Source organism: Saimiri boliviensis, chromosome 1, assembly GCF_048565385.1.
Source record: "Saimiri boliviensis isolate mSaiBol1 chromosome 1, mSaiBol1.pri, whole genome shotgun sequence".
NCBI classification, from domain to species: domain Eukaryota; kingdom Metazoa; phylum Chordata; class Mammalia; order Primates; family Cebidae; genus Saimiri; species Saimiri boliviensis.
Window position 1 is genome coordinate 139,137,855 of NC_133449.1, and position 14,957 is coordinate 139,152,811.

General features: G+C 34.7%; 1 protein-coding gene across 3 annotated transcripts in view; it reads right to left on the reverse strand.

Moving 5' to 3' along the window:
* Positions 1-889: 889 nt before the first annotated feature.
* CNTNAP4 (contactin associated protein family member 4) overlaps positions 890-14,957 on the reverse strand; it is a 369,359-nt gene continuing 355,291 nt past the window's right edge. For 2 of the 3 annotated variants that reach the window (XM_074404947.1, XM_074404931.1), the window contains one exon: positions 894-1,024. The gene's annotated coding sequence lies outside the window, so the exon portion shown is untranslated. Of the gene's footprint in view, positions 1,025-14,957 lie in introns of all 3 variants that reach the window. The other variant, XM_074404960.1, reaches the window with a different exon arrangement.

Genomic DNA, 14,957 nt, shown 5'->3' on the forward strand with positions numbered 1-14,957 from the left:
GCAGGTTTTAAAATCATTTTGTGTATGTGAAATTAAACAACTGGACAGAACTGCAGGATTTTGCATTTTCATATACTTAGAATTCTGAGCTAAGTTATTACAGAAACACTTGGGAGTTGCTTCCTCTACCCAACCAATGTGAAACTAAGGGAAAAGAAGAAAAAAATGCAAGTAAACTGTCTTTTGTAGTTGGTCTTCGATAAGCAAGAACACAGCCAATAGAGAACTAAGGAATGAAAAGCATTATACAACACTAAATGGGTTGCCACATTGGTAGCGTTGACATAGTTGTTTTTAGAGACAAATTTTAGAAATGACAATACATGAAGTCTACATGCACTGCTTAAGTGATGTGGATTAGGAGTTACTGTATTTCTCGCATTCTGCTCAGTAAGACTTAGTAGAAAAGATGAACAAGCAACAGTAAGAATAGCTCTTTCATCTCTTCTATAAATTTCTTGCCAGCCAGTATTAAAGCTGTCCCAAACTTAAGCCTGTTTGTGTAACCATATACACAGAATACTCATCAGGGATCATACCAAAGAATATTAGAATAGAAAGAAGCTTCAAGAATTTGAATTGAATTATAAGACACCCTGATACTTAGGCACATTTTTTTCTAAGCTTCTATTTTCTTTGCTCAAAGTAGTATGTCCCGAGCTGCGAAGCACACTTTTCACTGCTTTGAGAAAAAATTTTGTCTTTTCTAAGAGTCAACTATATCTGGATAATTACTTATTTGAGGTTTACAAACAGAACCTTTGATATATTGGAAAGCAAACATGTAAGACAGGTTGAAACAAGAAAGATATGTTCATAATATACTATTATTTTGGTTTAGGTACCATTTTATCCTAAAATCTTTGAGCATATATTGGAAAAACACAATCTAGAGACTCACAGGATTTGTGCTCCTCTTTCTGTGGCAGACTCTCCTATGGCCCCATGGTTTCCATCTCATGCTTTTGCTCTTGCGTCATCTTCTCCCTCTGAGTGCAGGTCAGACTAGTGATTTTCCTCTAACCTGAGAATACAGCGAAAGTGACATCCTATATGTAATTACGGCATGTAAGACTGCAACAACTATCTCCCTAGGAGACATCATTTCCCTTGCTGGCTTTGAAGAAGCCAGCTGCCATGTTGTAAGTTAGAATATAGAGAAGGCCACGTGACAACCAACTTATGGTGGCCTCTGCCCAGCAGCGGGTGAAAAAGTCAGAACTCTCAGTCTGATAACTTGCAAGAAGACTGAATTTTGCCAACAATCACATGAGCTTAATGGGAGAGTCTCCTCCAGTTGAGCCTTAGATGAGACTACTCTGGCTAACATATTGATCACAGCTTTGTTAAACCCTTAAATGAGACACTAACTAAATTATGCCTTGACTCATGACACAGAAAACATAAGATGATAAATTGTGTTGTTTTAAGCCATAGCTAATATACTAGGTTTCAAAACCTTTTCTGTGAAAATTGAGAAAAGTTCTTAATAGGAGCTATTGCCTCATATTTCCTTAAAGTATAAATACTAAATCAACACAATAACATCAATTGACTCATTATGATTCTATATATATGAACTGACAAGTGAAAGCTTCCTTCTCTAAGATGTTACAAGACTATATATAAATTGTTGGTTAAATGTTTCACTTGGGTGCCCACTTAATTTAACTTGCTATAAAGCTTTTTGTAAACCTCTTTTTCCTTTCTTACCTTTGCTGTATCTACTAACCAAATCAGGCAAGTTCACATAATAAGTATTTCTAAAATTCATCTCGTTTTCTTAATTCCTAGTCATGAGCCCTGATTTGAGAGCTATCAAATTCCACCCTTGACTGTACCAACTTCATTCTGATCTCAACACTTCACTCTCACTCTTTTTCCCCTCCCTTCATTTTTATGTAAAACCAGAGTGACGTTTCCTATATAAACATGTAATTACATCAATTAGATTCTCTATCTGCTTTCCCAAGTCTCTGGGAAAAGGCTAAACTCTTCAGTATAACTCCTCTCATGCCCGAGGTTTTATTAATTTCATCTGCCTAGCTAAAAGAAACACATTTTGTTTCCTCAAGGATAAGGATTACACATGTCTTAATCACTTTATTCTCAGCATGCTGCATGTCTGATTCAAGCCTGAAACAAATTTTACAGTTAATATTTGTTGAAGTAATACATGAAGCAGATAAATAACATATTTTAAATGTATGTCATCAGAACATGAATCTCATATACATTTTGGACATTTATTTTCCATACCTATTTATTATTAAACTTTAAATAAAACATCTGAAAGGTATGTACAGAGGTGAAGTCAGCAAGACGGTAAAAAAGAAGTTTTCTACCCCTGAGAAAGCATAGCTCAGCACAGAGAGAGACCCTACTGGTTTGCTGTTTCTCCCACAAGGGAAAGTGAGAGCATAGTGGGAGTATCTGGCACCTTCAGCTATGTGGGGTATTGCCCAAGAGGCCCACATTTTCTCATCTTACCCGAAATATTGAAGGAATCACCATGGTTAAGCGGCTGAGAGAGGCTGGGAGCAGAGAAGCAAAGCTCCAGAACCTACCAAACACTCCACGGACTCCATCAAGAAGCCCTCCCACCAGTCACTTAGCAAGCCTCACCTGTGAACTCCTTCTAACTAGCCAACAGGAGTTGGGCACTTAGAAGGAGTTCACAAGAGTTTAAATACTCAATGTGCCTCACTCTTTCACACAGGCCAGATCATCAGAAACACCTTTGTGAGTGGCAACTGCAAACAACTGGTACAGACAGATGTCCCAACTCTGCATGATTGGGAGAAAGCACACGAACTTGAGTATTTTAGGGTGCCACCCCCGAAACAGCAGAAGGGTATCAGCACCAGCTTTGGATGTTCAAGAGAAGGCATACAACATTAAGAATTCTCCAGAGAAAACAAGAAGTGTACATTGGCACATCTATAGAAAAAGTCTGAAAGAGCCTTGAAATTCCTGAGTTGTTTGGTGAAGGTATTTCTCTTCTGTAGTCAGTCAGTAAAAACTGGAGGAGATGACTTCTTCAAATGTTAATTAAAAAAAAAACACAGGACTCAGGGATCATGAAAAATCAAGAAACATGACACCATGGAAAGAACACAGAAATATTTCACTAACCACCTCCAAAGAAACGGAGATAGACAAATTGCCTGACAATTCAAAATAACTGTTCAATGGAAGCTCAGTGAGCTACAACAGAACACAGATAGGTAATTCAATAAAAACAGAAATTCAATATGTAAACAAAATTGAAAGTTCGGTAGAAAGATAGATATCATAAAAAAGAACCAAAGAAAAATTTTGTAGCTGAAAAAAACAGGGAATGGAATTTAAAATGCAATAGAAAACATTAGCAGCAGACTTGATCGAGCAAACAAAAAGAATCTGTGAACTCAGAGACAGATAATTTGAACACACCCAGTCAGAGGAGAGGAAAAAATGAATGAAAATGAATGAAGGAAGACTATGAGATTTGTGAACACCATCATTAGGGCTAACTTTTGCCTAATGGGTGCAAAATAAAGAGAAAGACAGAAAGGGCTATAATGCTTATTCAGAAAAAGAATGGCTAAAAAATTCTCAAATGTAGGTAGACATATGAGAATCTAGGCATATAAAGCTCAATTTTTTCCAATAAGCTTCAGTCCAAAGAATACTTTACCAAGAAATAGAATCAAACTCCAATCAAAGATTACAAACACACACAAAAACATAAAACGTAAACAGAGAATGTTGAAAGCACCAAGAGAAAAGAGGCCAATGACATACAAGGAAATTCCCTCAGACTATCAGTTGATTTATCAGCAGAAACCTTATAGGCTAAGGAAAAGTAGCATGATATATTTAAAGTGGTGAAAGAAAAACAAACTGCCAACCAAAATGCTTGACCCAGCAAAACTTGTCCAGAAATGGAACGGAGATAAAGACTTCCCCAGATGGACACAAGCTGAGGATGTTCATCATCACCAGACCTGTTTTACACAAAATGACAAGGGAGGTCTCTGAGTTGAAAGAAAATGACAGTAACTCGTAAAACAAAAGCATACAAAGGTATAAAACTCACAAGAAGTGGTAAGTATATTGTCTTAGAAAACAAAGGTATTAAAAATAATTGTAGCTATGACAACTTAATAAATAAAAAGATATAAATTGTGATCTCAGAAGCATACTATTCAAGGGGATTGTAGTTTTTATATGTGATTGAAGTAAAGTTATTATTAGCTTAAAAGAGCTTGTTACAATTCTAAAACGTTTTACATAAGCCTCATGGTAACTACAAAGCAAAAATCTATAGTAGATATACAAAAGATAAAGAGAAAAGAATTAAAAGATAAATTTAAAAAGAGAGCAAGAAAGGAAGAAAAGAACAAAGTATCCACAAAACATCCAGAAAACAATTATCAAAATGGCAGTAATATCTATCAATAAAGTAAACAGACTAAAATCTACAACAAAAACATTTAGTGTCTCAATTGATAAAATAAGATCCAATTTTACGACGATCCTAAAAAGACTCGCTTCACCTATAAGGACACACACAGGCTGAAAATGAAGGAATGAGAGATTTTCCATGCAAATGGAAACCAAGATAGCTGTGCTTGTATCAGGAAAAAAAAATAGATTTTAAGTCAAAAACTAGAACAAGTGATAAAGAGGGCTGTCAAATAATATTAAAAGGGACAATTTCTCAAGATGATGTAACAACTGTAAATATAGATGCACCCAAAATAGGAGCAACTGAATAGATGAAGCAAATATTAAGATATCTGAAAGGAAAAATAGAGTCATGCAATAATTATGAAGGATAGCCATACATCACTTTTAACAATGGATATATCATCTAGACAGAAAAATCAGTTAAAAAAAAAAAAACAAAAACAAAAACAAACAAACAAAAAAAAAACTGGACTTAAACCATACTTTACACTAAATAGAACCAACAGATATACACAGAACATAACATCCAACAGCAGCAGAATACACATTTATCTCAATCACACATAAAATATTCTCCAGGATAAATAACAGCTTAGGCCACAAAACAACTCTTAACCAATTTAAAAAGATTGAAATCATAAAAATCATCTTTCCCAAACCTAATGGTATAAAATTAGAAGTCAATCGCAGGAGAAAAATTAGAATATGTATAAATACGTGGAAATTAAATAACACAATCCTCATCAATGAAGGGGTCAAAAAAGAAATCAAAAGGGAAATTTAAAAATATTTTGAGATGAATGAAAATGAAAAGTTAAACATACAAAAGTAATGGGATGCAACAAAAGGAGTTCTAACAGAAAATAGTAATAAACGCCTACATAAAAAAGGAAGAAATATCTCAAATAAATAATCTAACATTACACCTCATAGAATGGAAAAAAAGAACACACTAAGCCCAAACTTAGTAGAAGGATGTAAACAACAAAGATCAGAGAAGAATTAAATTAAATAGAGACTAAAAGACACTAGAAAAAAAAATAAAACTGAGTTATTGTTTTGAAACATAAAAGATATTGACAAAACTTCATCTAAATTAATAAAGAAAAGACTCAAATACATAGAATCAGAAATGATAGAGAATATATTACTTCTGAGACCACAGAAATACAAAAGATCATTAGAAATTCCTAGGAATAATTATATGCCAATAGATTGGATAACCTAGAAAAATAGCTAAACTCCTAGAAACATATGAGCAATTAAGACTGAATCACAAATAGAAAATCAGAACAGACTAAAAATTAGTAAGGAGATTGAATCAGTAATTAAAAGTCTTCCATCAAAGAAAATTTCAGGACTTCATGACTTCACTAGCTGCCCGCCTCAGTCTCCCAAATTACTGGGGTTACAGGTGTGACCCAAGTACAGTGATTCTTTGCACCTGGCCAGAAACTTTTTAATTACATGTGTGACTCACACTGTATTTAAATTGGTCAGGGCTGCTCTACGTAGTTGTATTCTTCAGTAGTGAAAAGGAACACGTGAATTGTGACTTCTCCTTTACATCTCATTCCAATGGGCAGACAAGTCAACTCCTCTACACTTGGATGAGGCCCAATCACATTAGGGAGGGCAATCTATTCTGCTGGGTCTACTAATTCAGATGTTAATCTCATCCAGAAGCACCCTCAAAGAAATAAATACCCAGAATAATGTTTGAACAAATGTCCGGGGACTTGTACCACAGTCAAGTTGACATATAAAATCAAACACCACATGAGCCCTTAAATGTTTTCTAATTCCCTTACAAAGCAGTTGTGTTCCTTTGAAAATCATTTTTAGTTACTCTGTTTGCTCTGACACCCCTATTACTTGCCCTGCAAAACTCAAGTTGTAGCTAATAATCGTTAAAGTCTATATACTGATAATTAACTTGCATGCACATAAGTTCATTTTACTCTAGTATGTCATAATTACAATATTTTATTGCTAATGCTTCTTGGTTGCAGCCAACTGAAAATAACTCTGGATAACTTAAGTAGGAAAATAACGCTTAAGAGGTACATCTGAAAACTTACAAAAGTGCCTGGAAGGTCAGAAAATAAGGCTTAGTCAACTGTCAGGAACTGAAAGAGAGGACAGGCAGTGGGAAAAACAACCAAGGCCACTCTGGACTTGAACACCTGCACTACTGAATAATTAATGACATTGATGTTTCCACTCCTTCTGAATTTCTGTTTCTCCCTCAGATCCTATGTGGGTGCATTCAATTGATGAACCCCAATAACACAGGTCTGTGCCTTTGCCACTACAAGAGCATTAAGCTTATTTCTTGCATGTTGAAAGGGAGGACCCTGCCCACCTGACACAACAGGCCTGACACTAATTTAAGAAGGTTGTTCAGATTCTGGGTAATAGTTTTGGTAACAAATATCCCTACAGATTCCTCTAGAAATATCACTTCTGTGTTATATAATAACAGACTGGCAATAGGGTTTACACAGAAATTAGAATTGTATATTTCCAGTAAAATAAAAGATGCTAGTATATTAAGCATGGCATAGTTTTAAATGTAAAATAAACTTTATAAAAATGAACTTTGTGATATCACAAACATTTCTTGTGCTTTCCAGAATTTAATTGGCCCTTCCAATGAGTCTCTAATGAAGACTGAATCCTAGTTTCAGAACCTTCCAATTTTTTCAATCTACAGACCTTTATTGACCATTTAGTCTTAGTTCAACCTCTTAGAATAAAAGATCAAAGAACAGCAGATAATTGCTTATGGACATTTCCATTAAAGTGCACCACGTAGTTTTTTGCGTGTGTGGGGTTTTTTTTGCAATTGTTAATGCTGTGTTGACATTTTGAGACTAACTCATTATATTACTGACTTTATATATGGCTAAGGGTATAATTAGCTATTCATAGCTTACAGTGCTTATTTAATTGACATCAAATTTTAAAATTCCCTTTTTATTTACCTAAAAATATACATCATCGAAGCAGTCAATGCACATTTAAAAAATACACAGTGCCAAAATACTTACCATGAAAAGTAAAATTCTTCTAATCTATAATTTATATCCTCAGTGTCACCGATTTTTACCATTTTTTAGTTTTAATTTTCTTGGAGATTACACACAGAAATCTAAGTGTTCATACTGCAATTTTTGCAATCTATTATCTATACAAAGGCACTATATGACAACGTTCCTCTTTGTATTTCACACTTTATTCATCCCATATCATCACAAACGACTGTAATTGGTCGAGAAAAAAAGGACGGTAATTAAGAGGATAACAATAGAAGAGTAAGATGGACTGCTCAGAGAGATTCTAGTGACTGTATCCTCCTCAGAGTTGGCCTTACCCTGTCTCTTAATGCAAGGAAACAATGTGATAAATTGTTGACGTGCCTGGACATTCATTATTTGAGCCTTCATTTGAGAATGGAGAAAAGCACACCTTCCATCACAGGTATATGGCAAGGCCTTGAGCTCATGTGTGTCCTGGAGCTGTTATGTCATCCCTGCATAACCACCAGAGCAGGAACTACTCTATTCTCAAGCATGTTACATAGTTTGTTTTTGGTCTCGTGACAGTTTAGCAGTCAGAATGCAGCTGCTATTTGCAGCTTGGTTATTTTCCCAAAGAAGACCCAAGCCAAGAGAAAAATGTTAAGGAAGCAGAATGTTTATTTTCGGTACTTATTCATATATTCAGTAATTTGATGTCACAAGTTAGAAGAATCTGACCATATCAAGCACCACGGCCTAGACGTCAAAAATCAAATCAGTGGAAAAGTTACCTGTTCTTTGAAGTAAAAACTAGAATTTCTTCAAGTTTAAATGCTTTTTTGTTGGTCTTGTGTGTTTTATTTGCAGTAACATGTGTACATGCACACACACGTATTATTGGTAGAGATAGTTTTCTACTTACATAAGTTTTTTATTGATATTTTGAAACACACAAAAATTAATATGACTTCCGCATTTTAGGCTACCTATTTAATGTTCTAGGCAATACAGCTTGGATGCTGGTAAGAATTCTACCCTCTGACACAAAACCTGATTTCTTGTGGTCTCTCCAACCTTAGTAAACAATACTGCCATCTTTTCGGTTACTTTGGCTAAAAACTTGGAATTACCCTGTAGTTCTTTTTGTTTTTTGTTTAAATCCATTTAATTTGCTACAAGCCACAACCAATCCACCAATAAAACTAGTCAGCTGTTCATTCGAAGTATGTTTGGTATCCAACCATTTTCAGTACCTCCATAATTAACTTCTTGATCCAATATTATCTCATTGGATTTTTGCAGTAGTTGGCTAACCATTCATTCTCTCTGCATTCTTCATCCCCTATGTTTGTTTTCCATAGAGCATCCAGTTTTGTATTATAAGTGAGATCATTTCAATAAAGTAAAAGTAAAACCATTTGTGGCCTATGGGTCCCATATAATCCAGCCACCTGCTACTTTATAACATTATTTACCATCTCATTTGTTCATACCACTTCATCCAGATCATCCTTCTTGCAGATATATCCATCATGCTCTCACCTCTGTGCATGTGCACATGCTGTTCAATTCTCCTGGAAGTCACGTTGCTCTGATATCCACGTTATGTTTCTTCATGTTCTCAGGTCTCATTTCAAATATCATTTTGTTACCATGACATATTTCTGATAACTATAAATAAAATGGCTATCTTGACCCATATCTCTGGCCCTTTATCCCTCTTATCCTTTTTATTTTTCTTTAAGATTTTTGCTTGACTATCTGCACTTTCATTTATGTGTTTATTTCTCATATCTTCTCCTAGCCTCCAACCTCAGGACATAAGATCTATCCTCATAGAGATTTTATTTTGTGTTTGTTTACTAAGATACCTCAGGTATTCGAATACTGGCTGGCTTAGAGTCAACATCCAAATTGATTGACCAAAAAAATAAATAAATGCATAATAGATGAAAATTTGACACTCAGTAAAGGAGTATGACTAGGCTTGATAGAGACATCAATTAAATTGAAGCCAGAAGTGCAAACATCAAATTTGGCAAGCTTGAACTATTAACTTAAGGAGGATAGATTTAAGGCAGTTGCAGGCTTGCTATGAACTCCTCTGTAATCCCATCTCATCCCCATCATATCTGTGTATTTGAGAAGAATGGTTCAAATCCAACGTCTTCAGTAAATGTGAGGCTGATGCTTGAAGTCTTCCCCAGTCTCAGGGTAGAACAGAGGAGGGGAAGGGGCAAATGAAATCTTTCAACTATCATGGATGTCACCATTCTGAACCCTACTAAGATGTGGAGGTGAAACCACAAATCAGGCAGAGAAAAACAACGGCAGAATGGATAGTGAATGCAAATGCAACTCTCGTAGCATGCCTAATGCTAGACCATCCTCATGAATCCTGGGCAGGAAAATACTTTTAAATTCCATACAGCCTCTCTTAGTTGAACTCATAATGTTCTAAAGAACATGTAGCACTAGGCCTCAGTGATAGTTTTGGGCCCTGGGCCATTACTTCACCATTCAAGTTATTGCTCCTGTATTGATGCTGGGAGATCTTCATACATTCCTTTATTCATTCATTCACTTAATTAATATATTATGCTTCTCCTACAGGCCAGATGCTATTCTAAAATCTGGATAGAAAACACAAATTGAGCATGGCTTCTTCTTTCAAACCACATGCAACTGGAAGCAAAGTTAGAAAAAGTTTCATAGTATAACTAACAGTGACATCCACTGGACTCTCAGACTGTACAATAGGGAGGGAGGATGGTATTGCAATTTTAGTAAAGAAAGAAACAAGTTAATGGTAAATAAAGTGTAGCTTTGATATATTTATATATGTTAAGAAGGAAATGCAAGACTCCAGATATCCACCTTTGGATTTATCTGTCACAAAACATCATCACCCTGATGTCAGAAAATAGAAAATATACTTTCTAGGTGCCTAATTTGATTATTTTATACCCATATTGAATAATGTCTATATATTCAAGTATAAATAGCTTTTTGAATAATTCTAGAGAGATATTTAGTTAAGGCAGTAATTCAGGGTTTCTTCCTTCTTGACTGAAGCCCTAGTTAGTCACTGTAATATTTTTTGAGTGAATACTACACAATTTATAATTTCATAGACTTACATGCTGCTTATGTTGGTATGCCATGTGAGCTTAGGGAAAAATTAGTTTGTTGCACAAAAGAATGTATTTAAATTGTTTGAGGGATTTCTTAATAAATAAAGATGGTGTAATTTTTTGAAAAGTAAGAAAACATATGACCAAACATTGTTCTCAGTACATTAAATATCAAAGCTCGGGAGAATTTTTAAATGTGCTCCAGAGAGATAATTACCACAAGAAACAACGCTGATTACTTCTCCCATTAGACTTTATTCATTTATTAATTTCTTGATTTATTTTATGAATTTTCTCATAGCATCTACCGTGGGTTAGGCATTACAAAGTGCCCTAGGAACTTAAGTACGTGTTTAACAAATATTTATTGAATCAATATTAGGTAAGTGGGAGAACAAAACACAGAGCTTCGTCTCTAAATTCTTTCAGTCCACAGAGAAGTCGCCATGATAAATTGTCTTTCACCTGAGACCTGAAGAATGAGCAATGAAACAAAGTTCATCAGTGCTCTGGTCTACGGATGATTGGACTCTTTCTTGAGGTAATGGGTGATGCAAAGCACAGGGGAGGGTGTTTATTGTTCTCCTGGCACTGTGATTGCAAATGCTCTGCTTGTTGGTTGAGTGGTCTCTGTGCCATGTGCTATCTCAGGTGACCTGCAAGGGTCTGGGTGATTAAGAAGTAACTTGGGAAGCCTTTAAGCCACACCTTGGGAAAGTTCAACCTCTTAGCTGAAATGTGGCAACTGGGAAGTTGGTTCTGGAACTTCGAATGATGACTACTGAAGAATGAGTTCTCTTTGGCTTGGGTGATCTGTCTATCTGTACAGTATCTTGTATCTCTTTCAATTAAGTCATTCCTGTCAGCATTCCAATGTACTTTATCATTTCTAACTTGAAAAACAATCCACACACCTCCAGATACCAATGAATAGTCCACTTCCCTTTATTGGTAACTTCTTAAGAGTATTCTGCACACATGGTGTCTTCAGTCTGTCATTCATGTCTCACTCCAATCTGGCCGACAAACTCAGATACCCATTTTGTAACATCGAATAGGCATTTTTCAGTCCTTATCTTACCACACACCCAACAGCATTTGATTCCATTGTTCCCCTTCTCCTCCTTACACTCTTCTCTTTTGACTTTTCCATCATCACCCTAACCACCCTTTCTCCTATAACCGAAATTCTTCTGAGTCTGTCTCTCTTTCAAGGTTCTCTTTTCATATGGTCCCTAAAATTGAATTTTTGCAAGGCTCAGTCTAGGATCTCCTCTTTCAACTCTATTTTCCTCCTCGATGATAGTGATCATTCTCATGGCTTTAAATACTACCAATACAAATAATATCAATAGCTTCAAATCTTACATTTCCAGCCCTAATGAACTTCAAGTCCATTTAGTCAAATGCTTAGTCAAACACATCTGATTATTTCACAAGCTCAGGAGGGGAATACTGATATTATTAATATTCTGATAGTAATCTTAATAAAATGAACTTCCATCCACCCGGTTGATAAAAAAAGTCACTCTTCACAGTTTTCCCACTCTTGCCTCCCACACCCTAGTAATTAGAAAAACCTTGCAGTTTACATAAAAATATTTTCGAATCTCCCAATTGCCTCTGCCCTTAGGTCACCTTCCAAGCTGTCCCAATGTCTTACAACTGTTCTTGACAGCTATGCTGTGACCCATTGCAGTCCCTTTTTCACATATCACACAGGTCTAAATTTAATACGTGAACCAGGTGTATCATTTAGTTACTTCAGCCCCATTATGAACATCCTCATCCATCAAGGGCCGTATCTTTCTTGTATATTCACACAAAGCAGTACTACAGAGGAATGAAGGGTGATCAATCAATGTCAGATGCAACAACAAGGATATAACTCAGAAATATAATGTTGAGCAAAACAAGCCAAAAATAAAACAGTTCTTACCTTATAATTCTATTCATATAATGCTAATGAAAGAAGTAAAACTGATCAATGCTGGTAGAAGTTAGCACTGGAGTTACGTATGGATACGTAATAACTACAAAGAATTGGACTGGTAATGTTCTGCAGCAGCTCCCTGGATATCTTCACTTTGTGAAAATTCATTGAACTGTATAGTTACAGTTTGTGCCTTTTCCTTTACATAGGTTATGCCTCAATAGGAAGCTTACTTTAAAATTCAGAGTGTTTGCATCTTTCACTTCTGCTATTGTTACTAACCACTCTGTGTATGTTAAAACTAAGAAATAGAAATGGCAGCATTTTCTGCTGGGTAATTATTGTGTCTTTTGAAAAATGCCTAATTACATATTCAACTAACACACAAGAATGATTTCAGAAAGCTTTGGCTAATATGAAAACTATGTGTTCTGAATAAATAATACCCTGCTGTCAGAAAAGTAAATATCCAGGCCTATGATTAAAAGATGTTAATACAATGATGGCAAAGAAAATAAATTAAAAACATAAACAAAGTCTAGAAATACAATATTACAAGTACTATTCTGGCTATTACAGTGATAGGAACAACAATACTACTCTGTTTCAATGGGAAAAGCAACAGAGAGGAGCTAAGAGAATCTATGTTTTACAAATCAAATTTACAATATGAAAGCTGTTCTTATAACTGTGATATTTCTTAGTCATTACTTAAGGTTGAGATTTTTATTTCAGATGTCTAGATATAAAAGACCTATGACACTGAAATCAGTTTGAGGAGTTGTATACAAATTTCTTATTTTTTAATTTCATGGTCTTTATGACACATGCAATAATATGCATTTGTGGGACAAACTTATCAAAGCCAATAAACAAGACATAGTCTGTTTATAGAAAGATACAATAATAAATTGGTTTTGAATTTGCAAGACAAAATTATTATTTTGACTTTTGGAACAAATTCTGTCCCTTGAAACTTCTCAATCATTCATATAATGAGGTGAAATATAAAATAGAAGTAATAATTTAAAAGTGATGTAAATTATAGCATCAATTATTTTCTTCAGTTTGAGAGTTATGTTTATCTGGACTGAAGAATGAAGACTAATCTCAACTGAAACACTACGACTATCATTTGGAGATATGATCTGAAAACTATTAACATGATTAAGCAGTTCAATTAAAACAAATGATTCACTAACCTTGAAAACTCAGCTTTACTAAATCATTAAAACTTCTATACATTAAAGTTAAAACAAAATTGCAAATATATGTATTAAAGATATTTTGTTTTATCATCTTTCTTATTTGAATAAAAGATGTTAAATTTCTATACTAATGTAGCTTTCCTCTTGTTTCTCTTTTCTTATTTTTTGTAAACTTTCATAACACCTTTAGCAACAAATCAGAATTTTTACTGATTCTCTACAAACTTAGGCAATCCAGCATATTCCTAAAATATATTTGCATACAATTTTTAATAGGTAAGATTTTGTAATGTTTTAATGTGCCCAATGGGAGAAAAGTCTCCAAAACAAATAGGAGTTTCATTACCAGTCTAAAGATAACTTTATTTTCCTATTTTCAAATGATTAACTCCATTTTACAGCAGCTGATAAACATCAGCTTGAATGAGGTCTTCTTTGTGAGCATGGGGGCTTGGGTAGAGAGTTGGGCAGATGGATGTTTCAGTCAGTCATGAGCACAGAGCACGACCCCTTCAAATTCCATTTCATGACTCACTTCATGTTCAGAACTGAATTTGCATGAAAATCAAATTCATAAATTCAGTCGCGCCTTTGATCAGAAATTTTTCGGTTGTTATCGTTCTTTTTGAATTGTTGTAAAAGTCATGGCAGATGGTATGTTTCTGAAATGTCTGTTGATGCTCATCTTCCTTCTCTCACCACAGCACAGTATTAGAAAATAGTACCTTCCTAGAACCTGAATAGTCCTTAGACATAACACCATTTCATAAATGAGGGAAGTAAAGTTACAATCTGAAATGGGACCTGTCTCTCTTCCTCCCAGCCCAGTACCTTTCAGATACACCAGTGTGGTCTCCAAGAAAGTGAGCAATCAAGACTGGGAAACATTGTGAGTAATCAAGAACTTTGCTATAGAAGTAATCAAGATAAAGCAATTTACATACACACACACATACACACAAGCACAGACACGTATCTATGCAACTGCTGTGTTATATATATTCATATAGTATATATTTATGAAAATACACTTTTCATATATATGTATTTTTATAAAAATAAATCTATGAATATGTAACACAGCATATAAACATACTTTATGAAAATTATATGTATATATTACATCTACATATACTTTATGAAAATTATAAAAGGAAATCAATTTATATAAATATTAAATTGCTTTATATTTCCTTTATGTATG